Source organism: Phacochoerus africanus, chromosome 8, assembly GCF_016906955.1.
Source record: "Phacochoerus africanus isolate WHEZ1 chromosome 8, ROS_Pafr_v1, whole genome shotgun sequence".
In the NCBI taxonomy this organism is placed as follows: Eukaryota; Metazoa; Chordata; class Mammalia; order Artiodactyla; family Suidae; genus Phacochoerus; species Phacochoerus africanus.
Window position 1 is genome coordinate 36,544,114 of NC_062551.1, and position 9,039 is coordinate 36,553,152.

The 9,039-nt window shown below is 35.9% G+C and overlaps 1 long non-coding RNA gene across 1 annotated transcript in view; it reads left to right on the top strand.

The window, feature by feature from the left end:
* Positions 1–7,812, top strand: part of LOC125134537 (uncharacterized) — a 29,041-nt gene extending 21,229 nt beyond the window's left edge. Inside the window, exon 3 of the long non-coding RNA XR_007136679.1 lies at positions 7,704–7,812. This is a non-coding gene — a long non-coding RNA (uncharacterized LOC125134537). The remainder of the gene's footprint in view (positions 1–7,703) is intronic.
* The last annotated feature ends 1,227 nt before the right edge of the window (positions 7,813–9,039 follow it).

A 9,039-nucleotide genomic window follows, 5' to 3' on the forward strand; every position in this document is an offset into this window, starting at 1 on the left:
GACTTTTCCTTTCATAATTTTCATGTTTCTAATTGTGGCCTCAAGTGAGCTTTTAAAAAGTATCCTCAACTCCAATATAAGCTCCTTTCAATATGCCTTCCACACAGATGCCAAGGTAGTTCGTCTAAAACATTACTTTGTTATGATTCTCCATAAACTCCTACTGCTCAAAACTACACAAGATAGGGATCCACTCTCCTAAACCTAACTCATCTCCATCTTGGGTTGCCACCTCAGTCCTCCATTGCTTCATGCTTATTTTCACACCTGATATCCTCATTTCCTCCTTCCAATTTATCCCAAACCTCCTCCATTGTTTAAGGTTTGGTTGGATTTCCACTTTTGTAGAGGACTACCAAGTGTCATAGAATGTGCCTTTACCTTTTGTTCTTTAATTCACTGCCACCTTTCCCCTGTTCTGCTCTGTATGGGGAGAACTGACTCCTGCAAACCTTTTTTCCAAGGCTCCTTTGCCAACTGGCTTCTAAGTTGGCTCACTCAATAGTAGGTAAGACATTCTTGAGGAAAGTCATCTCTCCTAGTGCTTAGTCTTCTCCGCAGTTGGCAATAGCTTCTGCTATTACTAATATCTGGGCTGCCTCACTAACCCTGTTTGACTTCTCAGATCATTTAAACACCTTCATACCTTGATAATGAGTTCTCCACATTAAATTCTCTTTATTTGAATATGTCCTATGGATTCATGTTTGCTGAATAGAAATTGTCTCAAACATGGGGCCACCTCTCTAATCTCTCTTTTTTGATTTTCCAAAATAGGCATTCTATATCTTGCTTGTTTCAATATTTCTTAACCTTTAAAAAGGAGTATAGTTTGAAGTATTTCAAATAGTACAAAATAATTAACAATGAAATTTCTTTCTCATTCTAGGTTCCTAGTCTTTGTTCACAGTACACCAGAGTTAGAGCAGAATGGTAGATTAGGATGCTCCAGGCCTTCCATTCCCTAGAGTAACAGTGAGTTAACAACAATATATGGTCCATAATACCTCTGTGAGAACTGTAGAGACAATCAAGAAGCTATAACACTCAGGCCAATGTAAAACCAAAACTGGATTCCAGAGAAAGGTGTAGAAAATTCATGGCATTTGGAGTTCCCATCATGGCTCAATGGTTAATGAATCTGACTAGGAACCATGAGGTTGTGGGTTTGATCCCTGGCCTTTCTCAGTGGGTTAAGGATCCAGTGTTACTGTGAGTTGTGGTGTAGGTTGAAGACTTGGCTCAGATCCTATGTTGCTGTAGCTCTGGCATAGGCCAGTCTAGCTCCAATTAGACTCCTAGCCTGGGAACCTCCTTATGCCATGGGAGTGGCCCTAGAAAAGGTAAAAAAAAAATTATGGCATTTTACATAACCATCCTTTCCCCTCCCTCTACACAGCTTAACAAGGTACCCCCAACACCTAACAGCAAGAATTCTTTGGTATCCAACGTTATGGCTTATCTGTTGGCTGCCTGAGACATTGGTTTCTTTTGCCTGACTTGGAGCATTGATGGAACTGGTGCCAGAGGTTAGAAGTTGCTGAAAAATAGAGGCAAGTGTTTCAGAACATTATAGCTCCAGTCCTGCAAGCAGTCATTAAGGGAAGCAAAAGATCAGAAACGGTTTGAAAGATCCTATAACCTCCTGCCAGGGTGACTATGAAGTTCTTCCCCTGCACAAAGCAGAATGTAATGACTGGGAGAATTAGCTCTTTATTCAAATGCCCAAATTTCAAGAAAAGATCACAAACTATACAAAGAAATCGGGAAGCATGGTCCAATGAGAGGAACAAAATAAAACTTCAATAAAAAAAAAAAACCTAAAGAAATGCAGATTCATAAGCGGTCTGATGCATATTTTATTTATCTATTTATTTATTTCTTTTTAGGGCTGCACATGCAGATATGGAAGTTCTCAGGCTAGGGGTCGAATTGGACCTATACTTGCAGGCCTATGCCATAGCCACAGCAACTGGGATCCAAGCTGGGTCTGTGACCTATACCATGGCTCATGGCAAAACTGGATCCCCAACCCACTGAGCAAGGCCAGGGGTCAAACTTGCATCTTCACGGATACTAGTTGGATTTGTTTCCACTGTGCCACAATGGGAATCTCCCTGACACAGAATTTAAAATAACTCTTGCAAATATACTCAATGAGCTGAAAGAGAACAGAGATATACAACTAAATATATAGATAAACAGAGACATAAAAAAGAGATATAAAACTAAATAAGGAAAACAATGTATAAACAAAATTGATAAAGAGATAGAAACTGTTAAGAACAACTAAACTGAATTTAATGTGCTGAAAATGACCATAACTGAATTTAAAGATTTACTAGAGGGGTTCAACAACACACTTGATCAGGCAGAAGAAAGAATCAGTGTCCTTGAAGATGTCATTAAATATCATCCACTTAGAGAAGCAAAAGGAAAAAAGAACAAAGAAAAGTGAAGAAAGCCTAAGGGATTTATGGGATCTAGACAGTAGATCAATGTATACATTATGCCAGAAAGTAGATCAATGTATTGATTATGGGGATCTCAGAAGGAGAAGGGAGAAAAAGGCAGAGTTTATTTGAAGAAATAATGGCTGAAAACTCTCCAAATCTTGGGGGGAAATGGGCATACATATTCAAGAAGCTCAAAGAACTCCAACTAGGATAACCCCCCCAAAAAAGTTAATGAATCAGATTACGAATTGTCAAAAGTCAGCAATAAAGAATCTTAGCAACAAAAAAAATTCGATTCATCATGTACAAGGGATCATCTATAAGATTATAAGTGGTTTAATCCACAGAAACCTGGCAGTCTAGAAGGAATTGGAATAATATATTAAGTGCTAAAAACAAACAAAAACAAACAAACAAAAAAACCAAAACACCTGAGGAAGCTAGATCTGGCAAAACTGTCCTTCAAAAATGAAGGGGAAATTAAGACTTCAGATAAATGAAAGCTGAATAAATTCATTACCTGCCCTACAAGAAATACTAAAAGAAGTCCTTCCAGCTGAAAAAAAAATGATGGTAGATAGCAACATGAAGCTATAAATAATAATAATAATAATAATAAAGTTCTCCAGGTGAATATGTAGACAAATATATAAACTGTATTATAGTTATTCTGGTGCATGGAATTATAGACGAAAACATAGCAATAATATAAATCTATGTTGATAGGTGCAACATATAAAGATGTAATTTGTGATATCAATAATATAAACTGGGTGAAGAGAGATGGATTGTAAAGGATAGAATTTTTGAATGGGATTGGAATTATCAGTTTAATATAGCTGTTATAACTTTAAGATGGTTTATATGATTTCATGAGTGAAAATGTCTATAGATTATACACAGAAGGAAGTGAGAAGGCAATCACTGGGAACTCTATCTAGTCAATTATGATGGAATACATAATGTGAGAAAAAAGAATGTATACATGTATGTGTAACCAGGTCACCATGCTGTGCAGTAGAAAAAAAAAATATATATATATATATAAAGAAATAAAAAGAAAAGAAAACTACTAAATTCAAAAATAAATAAATAAAAAAGAAGGCAATCAAAGCATTTCGCTATTACAAAAAAAAAAAAAAGCATGTCAGCACAAAACAAAAACAAAAACCATACATGAAGACAGTAAGAGAGGAAAGGAAGGGCAAAAAAGTTAAGATATATAGAAAACAGTTAACAAAATGACAATAGTAAGCCCTTCTCTATCAGTAATTTCTTTAAATGTAAATGAATTAACCTCACCAGCGAAAAGATGGAGATTGGCTGAATGTATTAAAATAGTATCCAACAATATGCTGTCTACCCAGTACTCACTTTATATCTAAAGACACATAGGCTGAAAGTCAAGAATGGAAAAAAATATTCTGTGAAAATAGTAACTAAAATAGAACAGGAGTGGCTATAAAAATATCAGACAAAATAGACTTTAAGGCAAAAATTGTTTGAAGAGACAAAGAAGGATATTATAATGATAAAAAGGTCAATTCACCAAGAAGATATGACAATGGTAAATATTCATACCCAGCCTCAGAACTCCTGAATATATGAGCAAACTTTGACAGAATTGAAGGGAGAAGTAGCAATACAATAATAGTAGAAGACTTCAATAATGGGTAGAAAACTAGATTGAATATCACATGGAAAAGAACATGAACAACACTGTAGGCTGACTTAACAGACATACAAAAAACACCAACTAGACCTAACAGATATACACAAAACACATGACCAAACAATAGCAGAATATATATTCTTCTCAAATGCATATAGAATATTTTCCAGGATAGACTACCTATTAGACCACAAAACAAGTTCAACAATTTAAGAAAAGTAAAATTATGCAATGTATTTTTTCTGATCATAATGGAACAAAATTAGAAATAAGTATCAGAAAACTTGAAAATACACAGATGTGTGGAAATTAAACAGCATACTCTTAAACAACCAAAGCATCAAAGAAGAAATAACAAGGAAACTTAGCAAATACTTGAGTTAAATGAAAATAAAAATACAAAATACCAAAACCTATGTGATGCAATGAAAGAAGTGCTAAGAGGGAAGTTCATAGGTGTAAATGCTTACATTAAAAAAGAAGAAAGATCTCAAATCAACAACCTAACTTATACCTCAAAGAATTAGAAAAAGAACAAACTAAACCCAAAATTAGCAGAAGAGAGGAAAAAAATAAAAATTAGAATAGAGGTAAATGAAATAGAAAAATGAAACAAATCAACCAAACTAAGAGTTGGTTTTTTTAAACATGCAAATAACTTGACAAAACTTTAATTAAATTAACTAAGAGAAAAAAAAAACAGGAGTCTCAGCTAAAATCAGAAATGGAAAATGGGACATTACAACTGATGCAACAGAAGTAAAAAGGTTTATAAGAGGATACCAAGAATAATTTTATATCAACAACTTGGATAACCTAAAAGAAATGGAAAAATTCCCAGAAAAACACAACTTACCAAGACTGAATCATGAAGCTTGATTTGATCACCGGCTGAAAGTTTCTTTGAGGCTGTATTTGTGTTGAAATATGAATGAAAAGAAGAGCCTTGGGAAGGTTTAGAACTGCACTATTCAAAGTGGTAGTGACTAGCTAACCAAATTTAAATAATTAAATTTTCATAAGTTAAAAATAAATTGGAGTTCCCAATGTGCCTCAGCAGAAATGAATTTGACTAGCACCCATGAGGACACAGGTTCCATCCCTGGCCTCCCTCAGTGGGTTAAGGATCTGGTATTGCCATCAGCTGTGATGTAGGTCAAAGACGCAGCTCAGATCCTAGCCTGGAACCTCCATACGCCACAGTTGCGACCCTAAAAACACACAAAAAAAGTTAAAAATTTAAAATTAAACTTAAAATCCAGTTCCTCAGTTGCCCTAGTTACGTGTCAAGTGCTCATGTGGTTAGTGGCTACTGTATTGGACAGCACAAATATAGAATATTTCCATCATAACAAAAAGTTCTATTGGATAACACTGGTCTGCAGACTCAGTTTTCAAGCAGAAAAAATAAGTAAAAGGAAAAGCTAAGATGAGAATTACCTTGGCCCTCTGCTGGATGAAAAGAAAGGCAGTGTTCCTGCAGGGGGCTGATAGAAGGGAAAAGCTAAGTGGTGAGTTTGGAGATTTAGGTAGGAAGAGGTTATGTAGGCACTTGAATGCCGTGAAAGAAGTCTGGGTATTTTTTCTAGTTGCTGTGGAACTAGAATGAAGTGTTTTAAGCCGGGGGAGGCGGGGAGACATGTTTTGACTCTACTTTAGAAAGGTCATTCTGAAGATTTGAGATAAAGGATTTATATATATTTAATCACAAATAAATTCTAATTTCAGTGGTGATTTTTTTCTTTGAAAAAACCTCTTTCAAATGTAGCTTTTTAAAAAATTTCACAGTGTAATTTTTTTTTATTTTTTAGGGGGGAAGTGATTGTGATTTTGTTGATTTGTGTGTTTACTGCTCTGTGGGCCCAAAATGTTTATAGTTGGAAAATCTATGAAGGCTTTTGTTTGTGTCTGATGTAACCAAGTAAAGGGCCAGTTTTTATAAATGATTTATGAACCTAAGAAAAGAAGTTCCCATTGTGGCGCAGCAGAAACGAATCCAACTAGGAACCATGAGGTTGAGGGTTCAATCCCTGGCCTCACTCGGTGGGTTAAGAATTTGGCGTTGCCATGAGCTGTGGTGTAGGTCTCAGATGTGGCTGAGATCTGATGTTACTGTGGCTGGGGCATAGGCCAGCAGCTATAGCTCTGATTTGACCCGTAGCCTGGGAACCTTCATTTGCCACAGATGTGGCCCTAAAAAGCAAAAAAGATAAATAAATAATTAAGGTAGAAATAGATGTTCTCTATCATATACCAAATATATTTAAAGTTTGTTAATTGTTGTATTCATGCCATTTATGTCTTTTTAATGTTTTGTTTAATTTGCCTATCAAATTCCAAAATACCTGGACAAAGTCTCTCAGTACAAATATGGTTCTATCAAATTCCTCATACATTTCTAAGCATTTCTATTATACATATTTCCTGGCTTAGTTATTTGTTGCATGATGAGTCATATCTATTATTTTCTTCCTTGTGTACTATAATTTTTGTTAACAAAAGTTCTTCTGTTCCTTTTAATGATTTTGGCCCACTGCACTCTCCCTAGCGACTGCGTATTCATAGCATGGGCTACTATATTTGCTTAACCAATTCTCTATGCAAAGATACGTGAATTGTTTCCAATATTTACTATCTTCAGCAATGCCCTTTTTCCTAAACCTGTTTAGACATATTACTTTCAACTCTGTTTCATTGATGGAGATTAGGAAAAAACCTAAACCAATGTGTTTTAAACATTATGAGATGTTTTTTTAGTCAGAACCCTAAGGAATATGTGTGATGCGTTTTAAAATCAAACTTTCTCCCCTGTTGATCTACTTCTATACTTCTTGACACCTGGGAATAAATTTTACTCTCATATTATTAAAACTAGAGGTAGCAAAATAAATTATGTTGAACAGCTTTCAGTGAAAAATTTGATGCTAGTGATAAATGTAAAGAATGATTCACCAGATAACTGAGGGCACACTAAGCGTATTCAAGAATAGAAAAGATCTTCAGATGGTACAAAAACAACTTTGACATTTAATCCAATAGCACAAAGCAGAATGAGATCAGAGGGACTTTGAAATTAGGCTTCCATATGGCTGCTGTTATAGAAAATCACCAGGGAATGTTATCAAGTTTGTTGAACACTATTTATAATAAAAAATTATTATCATCCAAGGAAGGAAGAAAAATCATTGATTGCAAAGGTAGACACTCCATTGCTGTGATTCAAATGAAATCACTGGCATATTTGTCACACTGTGGAGGACTCCATCTCCAGCCTTTTCCTATCAAATTATTAATGGGGGTTTGGAGATTATTTGATAAAAGGCTGAAAGGCAGCTACTCAGAGCAAAATAAGTTTCAGTGACACTCAGAGAAGCAGGTGCTGATGAATAAAACATTGAGGTGGTGGAGTACAAAGGTGTATAGATGATTTGGACATGCAGCTCATGTGGACTGATTTGAGTGACACCGCCCAGTCTGGGTGAAGAAAAATAAAACAATCATAGGCTTTAAAAAAGAGATTTCCTGCCAGGAAATCTATAAATAATTTTTTTTGAAATATGACATTTCTTTTATAGTGATTCGTGACTTTGAGATGCACCTCATGACAAGGAAGGATCCAAGATGAGACTAGAAATGGTCCTGGAGAATGTATCTCTCACACTTATATTCTGGAATAAAATTCAATTAAACTCTCCTGTTGGATCAGAAATTGCCATGGTCTTTGGGTCTTTGTGCTGAGATCCTATCGTGCATGAAATACATCTAAAGGTGGGAGGAGCAATCTCAAAGAACGATTAGAAAAACACACTGAAACTCACCTGCCAACCAGGTGAACAATTGTTCCATGTCCAGTGCATTTGGGGGGAGGATTTCTCTGAGGGTAAAATCCATGTCATTTTGTTCTTAATGGATGTTAAGTTGCCTCCTTTTCTTATGTAGTTGAGTTAGCAGTAATTTATTGGCAAGGTTTATGCAGTTGTGATACACCTTTAAACTGTGGACTATCACAATGCAGGTACCACCCCAACACTAAGGCAGTCCCATCATCCTCTGAGGCCAAAGCTCCCCATGTATAAAATACGTACCCTAAGAGATCATGTGGATTTTATAGTCAGCAGAAATAAGAGGCTCCATGCTATATAAACACCCACATCCTCTTAAACTCTAAACATACAACGAGCTCATTTTCCTCTGTTCACTCTCAATGTTGAAAAACCTTAAGATGCTTTGGTCAAAAAGCCTTATACCAAAAGCCCTGTTAATTAGTTCTTTTTTTTTTTTTTTTTTTTTTTGGCCACACCCATGGCATGTGGAACCTCCCAGGCCAGGGATGGAGCTTGTGCCATAGAAGCGACCCAAGCTGCTGCAGTGACAGCACTGGATTCTTAACCAGCTGCACCACAAGGGAACTCCCCAGGTTAATTAGCTCTTATCAGCAATGTTAACATTGTTACATTTCCAAACAGAAATAATGAAAAGGGTGAACAGTAGTTGACCATTCATTTTCCTGTATACATTGTCTCACTTGATCCTTATAAAACTCCCATTTCCCCATTTTTTTCCCACATTGACAACTTAATTTGTTTGCTTATTTTCTTGTTTATTGTGGTAAGCACACTTGACATTACGTGCACAATAAAGTATTATTATCTATGGGCACAATGTCATAGAGCAGATCTCTAAAACTAACACATCTTACACAACTGAAACTGTATGCTTGTTAACTAGCAACTCCTCGCCCCCCATCCCCCATAGCCCCTGGCAATCCCCATTCTACGTTTTGCTTCTATGAGTTTGCTCCCATTTCATACATAAAGTTCTAAGGTGTAAATAATTTGTCCCGACCAAACACCCACCAAGTGGAAAAGCGAGAGTTTGAGCCCATACTGATTCCAAAGGCCAGTATTTCCA